Here is a 17,166-nt window from a genome sequence, read left to right as displayed (position 1 = left end):
ACAGTAGAGGTTTGCTCAATATAGAGTGAAATGGTTCATATTTTTGGATTGGTAAAATCTGTTTGAAAAAGAACAAGAAGGCCTGTCTACTTGTCATCTTTGTTGTGTGCTTTCGATGTTGTGTTTAGTTCACGACTGAATTTTCTGCAGCAGTACTTCAACACCTTCTAGCAGGGCCTTTTTTCATTATTTCCACATTTTCCCCAAATGCCTCATTCTGATGTCTCCTGGGACTTCTCTACAGACAAAGCTAGTAACAGGGAAGCTTACAAAAGACAAGACTTTTATAGAGAAATGCAAAAATGATACTTTGAGCAGTCCAGTTGCTTTACAACTCAAATAAGTAGCAAACAGACCTAACTGAATGTTTCCCACCGAGCTGAGAGTTGTGTATGTAGCCTGATACAACATATAGAATGGTATGATGAGATTGCCTTCAATGGCATATGGCCAATCCATGACTGCAATTAGCAAATATAAGAGGGACAAGGTAGGTGAGGTAAATCTTTTATTGGACCCAGGGTCGGTGCAACCACTAGGTGAACTAGGCGGCGGCCTAGGGTGCCAAGTGGTTGAGGGCGCCAAAAAGCGCACTCAGGGGAGGAGGTGGAGTGGAGGTGAGCTGGGGCAGGGTGTGTGGGGAGGGCCGCCCGCAGCAAGTAACGGGGGGAGGGGGCGCGCAGGGGAACCGATCCCCGCCCCAGCTCACCTCCGCTCCACCTCCTACCCTGACAATGCTGCCCCCACTCTAATTCTCCTCCCCTCCCAGGCTTGCCGCGCCAAACAGCTGATTGGCGCCACAAGCCTAAGAGGCGGGAGAAGTGGAGCGGTGCCGGCATGCTCAGGGGAGGAGGCGGAGTGGAAGTGAGCTGGGGCGAGGAGCTGCCACAGGGGGGCTCCCCGGGCGGGGCAGGGAGCTGCCGCAGAGGGGGCACCGCAGGGCGGGGGGGAGTGCGGGGAGCTGCTGCAGGGCTCCCCAGGCCGGAGGCGGGGCGCAAGGTGGAAGTTTTGCCTAGGGCGCGAAATATCCTTGCACCGGCCCTGATTGGACCATCTTCTGTTGGTGAGAGAGACAAGCATTTCAGCTTACACAGAGCTCTTCGTGTTCTCAGCTTGTCTCTCTCACCAACAGAAATTGGCCCAATAAACGATGTTACTTCACCCACCTTGTCTCTCTAATATTGTGGGACAAACAGGACTACAACAATACTGCATTAGGAAATATCTCCAGTAGCTGGATATAGGACACTAGAGGGGGAGGCTCTGAGTTACTACAGAGAATTCTTTCCCAGGCTTCTGTCTAGTGGGTGTTGCTCATATGCTTAGGGAATAGCTGAGCGCCATTTTTGGGGTCAGGATTGGAAGAGACAGTGGGGTTTTTTCACCTTCCTTTGCAGCGTGGGGCACGGGTGACTTGCTGGTTTGAAGAAGAGTAAATGGTGAATTTTCTGTAACTTGAAGACTTAAAATCAAGATTTGAGGACTTAGTAGCTCAGCCAGAGATTATGGGCCTACCTTAGAAGTGGGTGGGTGAGATTCTGTGACTTGCAATGTGCAGGAGGTCACACTAGATGATCATGATGATCCCTTCTGGTTTTAAAGTCTGTGAGTCTATGAGAATACCAGGAGAATAAAAGCAGAATGATGGGCTTATAATTCTATTAAGGGTATTTTTCTGGTGACATCATAAACTATGACAGAGTGAAGCTAAAAAGAAAGTGAATAACTGCATTCATTTTAGGGCTGAGTGAATAAGTCATATAGTGATAAATACTGTATTCAAAGCGTTCTGATCACAAATTGTCCACTAGCAGATTGCATCTTTCGTAAATGTTTATTACTCAAAGCTATTTGCTTCCTATTATCTGTGACTAATTCTTGTTCCACAGATTGTTGACAACCTGCTACAAGTATTTGATAGTTGAGCTGCATTGGTTAGGTTTCATATTATTGTTTCTGATGCCTGGTGGATTGAATGGGCCTAACTCTTAGACTTAGACTCAGGTTTCCAGTAAGTAATCCTTTTTACAAGTTCAACATTCATTTTCAAAGAATATGCTCTAAAATTTAATTAAAATGTGCTGTTTCCGTGGATATTCCTAACAATCAACCTGTTTGCTAGAAAATTCACAGAAGGGGTACAGACAGAGGCGGGAAGGTCATTCCATTTTGCATTCAAGCAAATATTCACTGAAGTTATTTTGTTGCAATTTACTCAGCTTCACTTCTTTACACTTCTGCCATTACAATGAGAATTATTCCAAGTAGTCTGGATTGTACTGGAAGGATTGTGGACAAGTGGCCCAGCGTTGTCATACTCTGGGATTGTAAAGAATTGTACCTTCAGTAGAAAAAAAACAAAATGTACGTTCAGTTTAAGAGGAGCCCTTTACGTTCTCAATGATATACCAGGTGAATTAAATAATGCAAAAGAGAGATACATATTTAAAATCTTGATAAGTACTGAAAAATGTGTTTCAAAACTCTGGCTCTTGAAAAACTTTTGAAACCATCAAGTTAAGCACAGAGCTAACCTATATAACTGGGTTATTAGGGTTACTCTCCCCTCCTCTAGGTTACACTCACATGATGCATCTCAGTTCAAATTAATCATATTTTTGACTATTATCTGTAAATCTAGGGAAAAAATAAATTGTTACATTTAATGCACCAAAACCAGGTTTGATTTAAGTCAATATGGAGCCCTAAGCATACCATACATGGTTCAATCATGGCCCCAGTCTCATGCTGTGACTCTGCCCCCATGCCATGTCTCCACTTCTCCCTGTGATAGCAGCAGGATTTAAAGTTAAGATGAATGGGACAGCCTACACTTCCTTGAGCTATTGTTCCAGGCTGTCTGCAGACTCAGACAGGCAGTGACAACACTGAGGTCACAATGTGAAGTTCTTATTTGCATACAGGAAGGACAGAAACATTTTTTTAAAATGTGAACCAAGATTCTGATCTCCTCAGGTGACTCCCAGAGCTAGGGCCCTAGGTTCTGGCCTATCTGTTAATCTGATTCTGAATTAAACCAGTTGCTAAGATCACACACATTCTTAATGTCATTTAAAGGTATACAGAATTTCCTTTATCTTTACTCAGTGTAAGGAATATTATAAAAACATTACTTCAATAATCACTAAAAAATAACCTTTTTATAATTAACATCTGCAACAGGGGATGTAGAAACTGAAATACATTGAAAAGATTGGAATTCTTTAAAGAGCAGATAAAGGTGTGATAAACATATATACAATAGCAAATGGCATAGAGAGACTAACCAAACACTCCTGATTAACCTCACTCGATATGCACAAAAAAGGGGACAGCCTATGAAATTGAAATGCAATACATGATAAAAAGAAAATACTCATTTAATCAATTGCCACAAGAAATGATTGATGTCAAGAGCTTAGTAGAACTCAAAAAAGGATTAGACACGTATCTGGATAATAGTAACACCCACAGTTATGTCAAATAGGATAAAACACTGTCCAAAGAATATAAACCCTCATACTTGAAAGCATAAGCCCAGCACTGCTTGACTGGGATGAGTGGGTAGAGAAAACCAGCCAATAGGGGAAGTTATTTCAGAATTGTCCTTAGCAGGGTTTCTTGCACGTTTCACTGTTCTAATTTGGCATAGGAATTCCTATGTTCCGATATTCACAAAATAAAAAAGTGCTGCTTTAACATTTTAAATGGAACAGATAATTTATGTTAATGGTAAATACATACATCCATAAAATAACCAATTTAAAGAGTCAATGGTATTTTTTGGCTTTCTTTTGTTTCTATTTTAAACATTGAGACTCTGAAATTTAACTCTGCCGAAGTGTGATTTTTTGCAGTGATAGAAATGTGGGTTTCTTAAATGCCTTCATGATTTTGTGCATCACTTTCTTAGAAGACCTCTGGACACTGCATGGTGTAGGATGTTATACTGGTATCTGTTTTTCATATTTATTTTCCATTTTGATCTCTCAAATAATGAGGCTGGATCTTACGTGCTGGGAGTAAGGAGATGACATAGTTGAAAAAAATAGATAAAACTTATATTTTAAATGACAATTATCAGATGAAAGAGTGAGCAACATAATTCCTGTCATTTAAAAATAAGCACAATATCCAAATAGTCTCATTCTGCATATTTATTATTATTGACTTGTTTATGATTGTAACCATGCCCTTCATCAGGTGGCTAGCAGCATATGAATTCAGGTCCTCTGAATCTAAAAAGCATGAGTCTCAAAATAGTTGAGCTAAAGGACCAGGTCTGTGTGCTCACAAGCAATAGCAGAGTCATAAATCTCTTTACGTGGTCCAGCCACTAAAGGGGAACAAAGGTTAATATGAGGAGGTGGTAGCACCCTGTATTTGATAGGTACTTTCCAGACAGACAAAAAGAAGTGATATCGTTAAGCAGAGCAAAGGGACAGAGTTACATAGCTGAACTTGATACCATAATAAGCAAAGAGTCGGTGGAGGGATTAAGGCCTTGGTTCAAAAGGTACTTAGGTATGTGTCTAATTTTAAGCACGTAAGTAATATTATTGTCTTTAGTGAGGCCACTCATGTGCCTAAAGTTAGAGTTGTGCTTAAGCACCTTGTTGGATCGGGGCCTCAGGAAAGGGACTGAAATGATCAAATCCCCGGGCAAAGAAATGACTTTCACTGCAGCATTTTGTGTGGATTGGAGAGGGATAATGTGGCCTTTAGGAAAGCCAGAGAGGAGATTGTTGCAGTAGCCAAAGTGGGATATAATGTAGCCTGAATGAGAGATTTATCGGCGGGGATGGAAAGAAAAGGTTACATCTTGGAGATGGTTAGGAGAAAAAAGTGACAGGAGTTGGATATGGCGTGCATGTGTGGGGCAAAGGGTAAAAACTAACTGCCAGAATAAAAGCCTGAGTGATGGGGCAGATGGTGACGTTATTGACATTGATAGAGAGTGAGTTATATTTAAGATGATGATAAGCCATCCAAGATATGTTGGAGAGACAGGCTGAGATGCAGGACTAGGGAGAAGGAGGCAGATCAGAGGTAGAGAGGGTATAAATAAATAATACTGTGTGCTTTTAGGACCCGAGTTTACATTGTCTGTAAACCCAAAACTCCATTTGAAGTTAAATGCAAAATTAGGACCAAATACTACAGCACCTTCATCCAAGATTTTCATTCTGGTGCATTACAAACTCTTGCATATGGCATATAATAGATTTGTGAGGCCGGTGAAGTACAATTGTACCAATACTGGATACACAGAAATTGATCCAGCATAAAATTAGTTCTAATAGATCAAGTGTGTACATAGCTTTCAACTCTCCATGACTCAAATGTGGAACATAGGGCTTGAAAATGTGTGAAAGATAATATCAAAAGACATAAAAACAGACTTTTTATTTATTTGGTCATTTTAAAGTACTAATAACCATAATATCTAAGCACTTGTACATTATAATTAGAAACATACATTATAAGGCTACCCATTATCATTAGAAAAGCATTTCCAGCAATAGTTGAGCAGGAAGCTTGAAATGATGTGGGATTCATTTCTGTAATACATTTAAAGTTTTCTGTAACTTGATTTTAATGAATCCGCATTTCTAATGCCAATCAATAAGAGGTAATGGGAGACAGAGTTGATCTCGGCCTAAGATGAATGACTTACCCTGTAATCAAGTACAACACAAGTATGTCTATATTGTGTGGTGTTATATTACTCCTAATGTTTTCAAAAGGTAGCAAAGCATGTTTCTCAAAGAAGTGTGGTTAAAATATGCAGGGTTGAATACTCTATTGGCCAGCATCTCTTATAATCATTTATACCAATGCAAAGTGATTGTAAAACACTATCAGTCTGGCATGCAGATGACCATGCATGGTGCAGGGCAATGGCGAATCAGGCCTGTGAACTTTCTCTATGATTTGATCCATAAGTATTATAAGGGAGCTACCATAAAAAAAAGCTGTAACATGTTGAATAATTCAAAACTGCATTAAAACTGACATAGAGTTGCTGTGATTTACCTATATTTAGAAACAGGAAATCCACTAACAATTATTTATACCTATCATGCAATCAAGTAATGAGGACTTAATATGAATTTTGCTATCATGTACAATAACAATTGGCTCAGTCCTGTGGTCCTGAGGCTTGGAAAACTCCCATTGAAGCAAACAGGTGATTAGCTTGAATGAAGAGTGTAGGATCAGGCACTCAACGTTTCTAGAGAAACTTTAACGCATTAATTTTCATTTCACCAATTTCTTAATATTGGAAAGTGTCTCTACGCCTTCAACAGCTAGTTGGAAGGGTAAACTTGCAGATTGCAGTGGCTGACGTACTATTCCTCCCTCCTCAGGAAAACAAATGTCTTCTTTTTATCTTAGGGTAGTTTTCTCATTTCGCAAACATTCTTACAGGCAGTCAGAGACTTTCTTGAGAGATAATCTGATGATCCCTGCTCTGGCTTTCCTCTTTTAAATACAGTTGATCAGCTGATGAGTCAGCTGTTCCACAGTCTATTTTGCCATCTGCTTTGGTTTAGGAGATGCCTCCAATTAGGAGTAAGAATTTGGTCTGTTTCTCCTCTTTCTCCTGTGTTACTTGTAAGTAGCCTTGTCCAGGAGGATGAGGAGGGAGAGGGGAGGGCACTGGGTTACCAACCATTTGAAAAAAGGTTGTCACTAAACTAAATAGTAATTTAGTAATGTCAGGATAACTTGGCATTTGTTTTCGTAATTCACATAGTTCCAGAGGGCTATCTGAATACAGTACTTCTGATTTGTGATCTGTCATGGCTGGGATTGTTTTGATGGTAGAATTAATGGATTATGTAACAAATGAAAGTAAAGTTGTACAAATCAACAATTGCTGAGAAGAGGAGACAAGTTTTCAGATGAACCTACTAAAAATCACATACACTTGCTGTACAGACAGCCCCCAGCTTCTGTATTTATAAAAGGCATTTGCATTTGAAAATCCAGTAACTGCATGTGCTAATGTACAGCTAGATTTGCAAATACCTGATCTGGGTGTTCATGTTTGTGTGTGCAAAGAGAAAGTGCTGTGGATACACCTGCTGTGTCCACCCCTGGAAATGAGACTTGTGAAGACTCTTCAATATGTACACCATTTTGCATTTGAAGTCAGTAAGAATTTAAGGTGCTGATCCTCAAATCTGGCTAAGCTGTATTCAGCACTGGAGTTGAGAAAATTAGAGGAGGGAAAAGGATTTTTTGGGACACCACAACTATTCTCAAATTTGGGGAATAGTTTTGGGCTGAAAAAAAATAGAACTTTGGCGGGGGGGGAGGGCGGAAATGTCAATGTTTTGTTTCAACATTTTTGAAATGAACTCCTTTGACATTTCCTTTCAGAACAACATTTTCTAGATTAAATGTTTCAAATCAACATTTTGTTTAAAATTGTCAATTTCAATCAACATTAGAAACATTTTGTTTGATCCAAACAACATTCTGGGTGTTTGTTTTTTTGTTTAGCTAGAAACTGAAAAAATTCAGTTCCAGTTCAAAAGGAACCAATATTTTTTTTTCTTCAGATTTTTGGGTTCATCCACTGGACTCAAACAGGGGATGGCACAAACAGGAGATGGCACAAACAGGACTTGATATCTTTATTTCTACCTTCTCTCTGGGTTTGTTGGGAGCCAGTTCAGTGTCCCCTTCCTCCCAATTACAAGAAGGCTTTACTTTAGTTCTGCTCTAATTTGTACCAAAATGCTCTGGCTATGCCCCTACTCCTACCCTCTATGTGTCTAGGTGAGATAGAGCCAACTATGCCAATCACACAGGGATCCCCTTATGCCAACGTAAGCTCTGGGGGCCTAATTAGGGCAGCTTAGTAGTATATGGCTAGATAGTATTCATCACCATATATTTTTTTACAGGTTTCCATGCCCCCTTTAGGGCTTATGTCCCGCCCTCTGTTCCTGTTTCCGTTGGTGTCGAGGTTTGGCGCCGTCGGCCATTTTGAATTTTTTTTATTACTTTTATGTTTGAATAGGGAAAATGTTGCGTGCTTGTGCTTTGATACATTTGGTTGATTGTTTAGAGAAAAAGGTTGAAAGAATAGAGTGAGAGAACTTAAAGAAAATTAAAGATTTTTGTTTTTAAAGGGTTAATTTGAAAGAATAAAGGCAAGTTAGGGGGGAGGGATAGCTCAGTGGTTTGAGCATTGGCCTGCTAAATCTAGGGCTGTGAGTTCAACCCTTGAGGGGGGCCATTTAGGGAACTGGGGTAAAAAACTGTCTAAGGATTGGTCCTGCTTTGAGCAGGGCGTTGGACTAGATGACCTCTTGAGGTCCCTTCCAACCCTGGTATTCTAAGTTATTAAAGAAAAGAAAGATTTTTGGTTAGGTTTAGTAAGGAGAACTGTTTTTAAAGGACTAGTTTGGCATGTTATTAAAGAATAAAAAAAATTGAGATAAATTGAAAAGGTATATTAAATATAAGGGTAGGTTAAGAAAAGAGCATTTAAAATATTAAATAAAAGAGAAAAATATAAAGGAAACTGTTTAGTAAGCACATGATAAAAATATAAAGGTTAGTTAATAGAGAAGCATTTAAAATATTAAATAAAAGGGTAGGTTAAGAAAAGAGCTTTTAAAAAGAGTTCAATAAGAGAAAAATATAAAGATAGGTTAAAAGAGAGAACATGGCAGGAAAAGGGAAAAGAAAGCCCCTTTGCAAAGGGCAAAGATAGGCAGCACATGATCGAGTCAGAGAGAGAGAGATCTTACCGTTGCGACTGTTCCTGGGGAAAGAGGGAGCTCCCAAGGCTCACAACTCCTCAGGCTAGTTATCTCCACCTTTGGATCGGACCAATCAGATGCTGTTCTACAGCTGTCATAGAATACGTTCTCCTGAACCAATCCTATAGTCCCAAAAATTTTAAACAAGAACCATCTGCCTCCCCTCACTACCCTCCTCCTCCCCTCCCCTTTAACTGCCTTATTCTTATCTATAAAAACAGACCCCAAGCATCTTTCCTGCCATGTAGCACTTTTACATAGATGCTTTAATAAAGGTTAAAACCATAAGCCCTTAGTAACAAACACTTTTTAAAAGTTTTCCCCTATGCTTTTGGTGAGGACAATTTGAAGCTGCAGCAAAAGCAGCTTTGTTAGCCAGTGAATTAGAAGAAGGTTGTTAGATGTCCAGAACGTAGAGATAAGAAGTTTGTTTCTTTTTAAACCTTTGAACAAAAGCAAGTAAAAGTTATATTAAGTTTTGTAAAGGAATAAAGTTCTATTTTATAATCACTTGAAAAGACAAGCCTATTTGAAGAAATAGCCCTTTATTTATAGGTGTTTTAATAAAAAATGAGCATACAGAAACACCCCAGGGTTAAAACCACAGACAATCAGTTTATCAAAGTAATTTATAGTAACAAAAAGAGTTTTTGCCTATGCTTTTGGTAACATTGATAATTTTTTAAGTGAGGACAATTTGAAGCAGCCTTTCTAAGTTAGTGGATTAGAAAACAAGAAGGCTTTTTTTCCCAAGTGGCCATCTGAAGAAACATCCCTCCGTTTAACACTTTTACATGTGTGTTTCAATAAAAAATGAGCACGCAGATGCACCCCAGGGTTAAACCCACAAACCCTTACTAACAAAAAGTTTGTAAAAGCTTTTCCCTATGCTTTTAGTGAGGACAATTTGAAGCTGCAGCAAAAACAGCGTCTGTGAGCCAGCGGATCAGAGATAAGAAGATTGTTTCTTCCCCCACTTCTTAACAAATAGAGGTGAAATTTATATTAAGTCTTGTAAAGGAATAAACACTTTAAAAGACAAGCCTATATGAAGACACATCCCTTCATTTAACACTTTTGCGTATGTTTCAATAAAAAGTTAGCATGCAGAAACACCTCAGAGTTAAAAATCCACAGAGAACCGTTTATAAAAGTAAATTATAGTTTCCCTCTATGTTTTAGTCTAACATTGGTCATTTTTCAGTAAGGATAATTTGAAGCATTATGCTTTTGCAGCAAAGCCACTGTTAGACAGCTTTTGTAAGCCAGTGGATCAGAGCTAAGAAAGTTGCTTCTTCCCCCACTTTTTAACGAATACAAGTGAAAGTTATATTAAGATTTGTAAAGGAATAAACACTTTAAAAGACAAGCCTATATGAAGACAGAGACCTTCATTTAACATTTTTACATGTGCATTTCAATAAAAAAAAAATGAGCCTGGAGAAACACCCCAGAGTTAAAACCACAGGACCTTAGTAACAGCTAGTTTATATTCCCCTTATTCTGTAATCCAGTGGATCAGAGAGAACTTTATTTTCCTCCCCACTTTTTAACAAATCCATGTGAAAGTTATATTAAGCTTTCATTTTCTTAGGACTTTTAGATTTAAGTATGATTTTTTTCTGTTGCATTATCAGAATGTTTTTGTTTTTAAATGTTTGCAACCCGTGTGCTGAGACACAGGTACAAGCTCCTGTGTTTACTTTGGGTCAATAGATTTTATTAAAATAATACATCACAGGCTGGAGCTGTGGCTTTCTCTACGTTTTAAAAACAGATAAGACTAATTAAGCTATCCAGTGATCCATACACTATAGTCTGCCTTAGCAATGCTCCAGGTGTCACCCCTCAGGTTGCTTGTTTTTTTACACAGACTTCTTTCCTAACTTTTTAAACGCAGTTAAAGTTTTAACAAATGGTGAGATTGCATTGAAAGACACTTTGTGAAACAAAGTATAACAAGTATTTTATTCCATTTACTGATTGTAAAAAACAAAAACCATCGCTTTGTGACTGCATGAAGCTCACAGATAGCCTATCTGAAGAACACCCCACCCCTTGACTTTCCCCCATACTTTTAACACTTGCTAAAAGTGCAGTGTTTCATTATATAACTTTTTTTTTAACATTTAACATGAAAATACAGCATTGACTGAGATGCAATATAACATGACCTTTTATAAGTGTAAGCAGAGAGAAGGGTTACATAAGGATATTCTGTATGCTATATTTGAAGCATTTTGGGGTTTTTTTTTGGTTTTTTTAAAGTTTAACATGAAAAAGCAATATTGACTGAGCTGAAACAAAACAAGGCCACTCTTAGGGATCTTTTGTAGAAGTTTAGTGAACTAAAAAGGCTTAAGATACTAGCCTGTCCTTTTAAAAATAGTGTTTTTAAAGTACCAAAACAGCAACTGGGTAAAAATATGAAAACTGGCAATTGAGGGGAATTTACATATGTGTTTTAATAAAAAAACAAAATTAACAAAAAATTACACAAGATTGCTTTTTAAAGTTTGGATTTATACAAAAAACACAAGAAAAAATTAGCTTATGTAAAAAAAGTTAGCTGTTTTTTTTACCAGAGATACAGAGTCTGCCCTCTCCCCCCCGCAACTTCCTATTCATTCCCTACCCTCCGCCCCACTTTATTCTTTTCTAATGTTTTTTAAAATCTAAACTGAGGACAAACAAATTTTAAAAAAATCCACAGCTATAGAGATCAGGCCATGGGGGTAAGAAAGCTGTCCTGAGTTTTAGGGGGAATGTTGATAACTCTTTTAGTGAATCAGTTTTGTAGGTAGCCATTCTGTGTTAGTTGTTATGCTTTAGCACGATCAAGTGTTGGTCAGTCGGAAACCCTTTCCCACTTTATGAGGTATTATCTCCCCCATCCTATGACCTATCAGAAATATTAACAAAAACAGACTTAAAGATACTTTGTAGCAGTGCCTGCAAAGCAACAATTACAATTTTGTTTATCAGTATTTTATCTAAGCCCCTAGGGAATATTTTTTTGTTTTGTTTTTATAAAACACTTTTATGCAAACTGTAGCCCTAGATGCTGTACAGCATTTAATAATATGAACCAGTAGATGAGAGACCTGAGACATTGTTGAAATCAGAGGGGTCATGATTAAGCCCTAATGCAGAGGGCCTGGGATGGGAGCGAGGGGGAATGAAAAGGAATAGCCAAAGTGGAAGACAGTATGATTTAAGAGGGGTTCTGGGGCTGCTTTGCAATGATCCAGTTGCCCCAGCCACCTCTATCCCTCATGCACAGGCGCCAGGGCTGGGTAGGGTGGGTGGGTCTTTGTTAGAGGAACAAGCCGCTTATATACCTCTTGTTGTTGACAAACTGTAACCTAACTGCATGTATACTACGGGGGCAATCTACTTCCCTTTTGACATATCCCACACCCCTTGAACTCCATAAAAACATGCTTCACACTGTTATTTTCAACTGACATTTTATTTTACAACATGCCCTGTTTTGTTCCCCAAATACGCTCTAACTTTTAGTGTTTTTTCTTAGTAAGATTTTGTAATTTGCTGAACGAAGTAGACGTTCAACATTTCGCATTAATCATTTATCTATCGGTTTGATGATTTCATCTAAAACGCTGTTTGGGTCCTCGGCCTCTGTCACTTTGTCCACCAATTCTGCCCCTAGAGCTAAATGTTCCTGGGTTAAACAGAGGCACTGCAGTGCGTATCCCAGTGTGATGATGATATTTAACACACTCTCCATACACAAACTAATTTCTTTAATTTTACAGTTCACATCATCTAAAGACCAGTACACGCAGTTGTGATGCCTCTGACCAGGGGCATCTATGGCACACCCAGGGCAATCCTCATTTTGTTTCTCTCTCAGGGAGCGCTTGATGATTCTGTGCACAGCTGCTCGCACAATTGCACACATCATGATTTTACAGGTATGAACTTGCACAGGCTTAATACCGAATTTCTCCCTCAACTTTAGACAGTACAGGCCTATGGAATAAACATCCCCCTCTGTTTTAGCATTCTATTGAGCATCTGGTTTTGGGTCTGGGCAAAAACAGATCGGGCCCAATCCGCTCGGCTCTTTGGAGCTGTCGGTGTCCAGAACCTCTAAGTCCTCTGAAGAACCATCGCTCAGCTGCTGAAAAATTTACAGTAAGAAATACATGTAAGGCATCTTTGTACTTTTTCATAACAGGATTTTAAAACCTTTTACACTGTGTGTCAAGAGACCCCTTCTGCGTGCAGCTTTTAAAAACAGCAAACAACAACAAATGCAATATGTCTCTGTGCAGGCTCGATCCAAAAGGCTCTAGCCAACCAAGCACTGGTGAATGGGTCCCTGCCAAACCATCCCTTGAATATTCTTACATACAACGTACCTGTGCCTATGACATTTAGGAATAATACTTTTTTCATAATACATTAAGACATCTAGCATGATGCAATGTTATGGTAAGGCCAGATTGTGACATTGCCAGAACCGCGCACTGGAGACCTTGTAGAGGGTGACCTGTCCCAGCAATAGCTCTGTGAAGAATCATACCAGACTCAGGCACAATGCCTGTTAGAGTCCAGGGAGCCCAACCATTGGTCACTCCTGGAAAAGGTGATGTATCTGCCCTCCTCTGTGCTCAGTCAGTTCTGCAGACTGATACCGGGGTGGAGAACGGGCTGCACTAACAGTGTCACTAGCTCTGTAGAGTCCTTGTAGTCCCTGAGAACATGGATAGCTGCTGTGTCTGGCCCCTATATGCAGGGTTCAAGGGAAGGATGGTCCTTGTACTGTCAAGTTCACCAGAGCATGCGGAAACAACATTATTCCCTTAACATTTTGAAATCTAGGATCTTGTATTATGTATTTGTGAAAAAAATCTCAACAGTAGTGGCAAAGATATGGGGAAAATTCTGGATGGGACATAATATAGTTAATTCCTACTTCTGTTCTGCCTTCTTGCCTTGAACTCAAGCAGAGTGTGATGGCCAAGGTAAGAGAGAGAAATTTAAAAATACACCAGACATATTTGGAAGAATACCAGGCCAGGTAAAAGAAATGCATTGTTTACATGTTGCCACTTGTTTCCTTTACATTGGTAAAGGGCAATATTCTGAACAAAAGGGTACCTTTTTCTAGTCTAACTGGACAAGTACATCAGTGTGCACAGATCACGCAGCTTCACTGTGGAGTCTGGAATAGCATAGAAACTGTAAATTCAGGAACAAGACAAGAAGAACATTTCACACTAATTGTTCATGATAATATATCTTGTAGAACTATTGCATGCTTGTTTGTGGTATTCTTTATTTTGGAAGTAGTTGAAAGAACAAATATCATAGTATTAACCAAAGATCACCCAAGAGCTAGAGAACATAACCACAAAGAGTAAATGAAAAAATACAGATTGGTAGTTAACAAATTCCTACATCAATCACATCAGTATTTACTGATGATAAACTGTTGTATCATCTGCTAAGTATTTAGTTGGCAGAGGATGAAAAAGGAGTCTGCTGTTGATTTTGGCACAGATATTTAATGTTACACAGCAAAATCGCTATGAGCATTGTAGAAGCCGCATATGGAAAAACCTGCAAACAGCTCTTTGGGTGTGTAAGTGATTAAAATTCCATGTACTGCATTGTCTAATGTCATCTGTAAACAGAGTTAATACACTCATTATACTTGAGTCTGTGTTCATATATCTCAGTGGCTTAGCTCTTGCTTCTTCTCTTAATGTTTCATCTGCAATAGATTACGCCTCAAAACGAAGAACTTTAAAACATTACTGTGGTTACTCTTTGGTTATAGTTGAATACAGATTCCAACATCTTCATGCTCTGCTGGCTTATAGAGATGATAACAGTACAGCCTTAAACATGAAACAGAATGAATTATTAGCTGTCAAAAAGTTATGCCAAGAATGGCAAATCAATATCTCCATCAGGTCGGTATCCTTATGTGGTATGTATCTCCCTGGACATATTTTTAAAAACATAATCTGCCACACAGTGATTAGTCTCTATATGTGAAAGGGTTAAATTCCAGTTGCTTTCCCTGTTTGAAGAGTAATTAGGTAAATTGTGACAGATAAGATATGTACCTTGGGTGAAATCCTGGCCCCATTGAAGTCAAAGGGAAAACTCTCATTGACATTGGTGGGACTAGGATTTCACCCTTTATTTATTTCTAAGGTGTCCATCAGCTTTGAGCCAAATTCTTTGCTAGTGTAAATGGGTGCCGCTTCACTGAGTTCAATGGAGTTTTGCCCACTTATGCTAACAGAGAGTTTTGTCCCCTGGTTTCTAAGCATTGGTAGCTGTTTGCAGTCTACAGTATTGTTTTCATCAAGGCATTCCTGAGTGGACTGAATTATTGCTGTACTTATACACACGCTGATCAAAAATTGTGCATAAGTGAGAGAAATTCGTGTTTATTCTCCCCATGTATACTAGGTAGGAGAGCTGTGTCCAACACTGAACCCCCCCCCCCCCCCGAAAAACCCAGACTTCGGTAAGTATAAGACAATACCATGTCTGTCTTTTGGTTCAGAATGAATACATGTCTTTACAAACAAAGACTTGCTCTGAGAGGTGTAAAAGCCTACCCCTGCTCCCCACTGGAGACCCAATGACTTCACTAGGGCTCCATACAGGCACAGGTGTCCACCCTCACACATCTCATGGCAGATCAGTCCCTAAAGGCTCAGTCCTACTCCTACTGACTTCAGTAGAGCTACAGATCCTCAATAGCTCCTGAAAACCAGGAACAATGTGTGGCAAGTTAGGCACCTAAAGATTGAGGCCCACTAAATTAGTGGCCACTTCTGAAAATGTTGCTGGGGCATGTATGAAGGATATATGTCCTAATGTGCGTGTTAAGCTGTGATTATATCTTTTAGTGATCAGGGCCGGCTCTAGGATTTTTGCCGCCCAAGGCAAAAACAATTTTGGCCGCCCCCCCCCGTGTTTTTTAATTACCCCCCCCGCCCCGTCTCAACTCCGCCCCTTCCCTGCCTCCTCCCCCTAGGCTCTCAAGCCTAGGAGGGAGGGGGAGAAGCGGCGCCCGCACCGCGGCCACTCGGAGTCTCCCCCTCCCTCCCAGGTTTGAGAGCCTGGGGGGGAGGGGGGGACTCCGAGTGGCTGCGGCGTGCGAAACGGCTGTTTTGCGCGCCGCGGCCGCTCGGGATCTCCCCCTCCCTCCCAGGTTTGAGAGCCTGGGAGGGAGGGCGAGTAGTGGCGCGTGAGCGGCAGCAGCAGCAGTGGTGAGCTAGGGCGGCCGGGGCACATTTTTAGGGGCGGCATTCTGGCGCTGGCCATGCCGCCCCTAAAAATGTGCTGCCCCAAGCACCAGCTTGTTTTGCTGGTGCCTAGAGCCGGCCCTGTTAGTGATAGTATGATCTGAGCTAATATTTTATTTATAGTATGCATATTTTGAATGGGCACTTGGGTTGAAATGAGAAAGGGGAAAAGTGGAAAGAAGATGGGATTGTGGGAGTTAATTATTATTATGTGTATTCCAGTAGCTCAGGCTGCTGCGCTAGGCACTGTACACACATAGAATAGAAGAGAGTCCCTGCCCCAAAGAGTTTACAATCTAAGTAGACAAGAGACAAACAAAGATAGATAAACAATAAAAAGCCACTTGTTAAACATACAGAACAATAAGAATGGCGAGAGTGAAGTAGGTAAGTGTGGGGGTGAAGATGGCGGGGTGGGAGCAAAATAACTGGTTAAAAGATAGGAAACAAAGGGTAGGACTAAATGGTCAGTTTTCAGGATGGAGAGAGGTAAATAGTGGTGTCCCCCAGAGGTCTATACTGGGGCCAGTCCTATTTAGCATATTCATAAATGATCTGAAAAAAGGGGGAAACAGTGAGGTGGCAAAATTTGCAGATAATAAAAACTACTCAAGATAGTAAAGTCCCAGGCCAACTGCAAAGAGCTACAAAAGGATCTCTCACAACTGGGTGACTGGGCAACAAAATGCACATTGGAAAACATAATCCCAATGATACGTATAAAATGATGGGATCTAAATTAGCTGTTACCGCTCAAGAAAGAGATCTTGGAGTCATTGTGGATAGTTCTCTGAAAAGATCCACTCAATGTGCAGCGGCTGTCAAAAAAGCGAACAGAATGTTGGAAATCATTAAGAAAGGGATAGATAATAAGACAGAAAATCTCCTGTTGCCTCTATATAATTCCATAGTATGCCCACATCTTGAATACTGCATGCAGATGTGGATGCCCCATCTCAAAAAAGATATATTGGACTTGGAAAAGGTTCAGAAAAGGGCATCAAAATGATTAGGGGTATGGAATGCTGCCGTATGAGGAGAGATTAATAAGACTGGGACTTTTCAGCTTGGAAAAGAGACAA

This window comes from Terrapene carolina, unplaced genomic scaffold, assembly GCF_002925995.2.
Source record: "Terrapene carolina triunguis isolate 2854851 unplaced genomic scaffold, T_m_triunguis-2.0 Scaffold58, whole genome shotgun sequence".
Taxonomy (NCBI): Eukaryota; Metazoa; Chordata; order Testudines; family Emydidae; genus Terrapene; species Terrapene triunguis.
The sequence above is the reverse complement of the archived record's forward strand: the minus strand, read 5'-3'. Positions refer to the sequence as shown.